Consider the following 897-nt stretch of genomic DNA (forward strand, 5'->3'; position numbering starts at 1 on the left):
AGTGAACACCGCATGACACCAATTATATTTATGCAAAGTTGATAACTGCTCCGCATATCTAAACGCCCATAAGGGACATGTCTTACATGTCCGCGGACATAATATGAAGCCGATAATGAAAGCCACAATAAGTTTTACACATATTATAGGGTCTTCATTAATCATATCTACAATCATCTCGGCCATTCTATCGCGCTTTCCCGAAATCACCGCCTTCTTTTCCTCATCGGCTTTCTTATAATTCTTTACAAAATAGGTGTAGATTGTATTAGCCGCTGCCCCACTCATTTTTATCGGAATTCCCTCCTTTGGCAATCCGGTAATTCGGTGAATATCATCTATACCGAACACACAATTTTTATTCCCAATCATGAATGAGCATTTATCAGGATTAAAATTTTGAATCAAGCAATCAATTGCTATTTGCTCATTGCTCAAGGATATGGGTATATTGAGAAAGCTGTGAAAAGGTGTCGTCTGTAGGGTTTTTATGTGTCTTTCATCTAATTTTATTCGCTTATCAATTAAATCTCAAAAATAACACAAATTGGCCGGAATTCTCAAGTGTGTTATCTTAGCCCTACAAGAAAATTATAATTCAGAAAGAGTTAAAAATTAAATATATTTGGGCAAATTAAGACGCATATTAACAAGTTTATTAACACAAACATTATACATCATGGCTTACAACAAAAATTATAATTCAGAAAGAGTTAAAAATTAAATATATCATGGCAAATTACTTACGAAGTTGGAGGATTATTGCATTTAGAAGAGGTAGGCTTTGATTTTGAAGAATTCGAAGACGTCGACTCTTTCAATTTGTTCGAAGCCATGAGGGCAGACGTCGAGGGCTTGGTCGAGCTCCGGAGGCGGCGATGAACCTGAGGGCTGAGC

Source organism: Asparagus officinalis, chromosome 5, assembly GCF_001876935.1.
Source record: "Asparagus officinalis chromosome 5, Aspof.V1, whole genome shotgun sequence".
NCBI lineage: Eukaryota > Viridiplantae > Streptophyta > Magnoliopsida > Asparagales > Asparagaceae > Asparagus > Asparagus officinalis.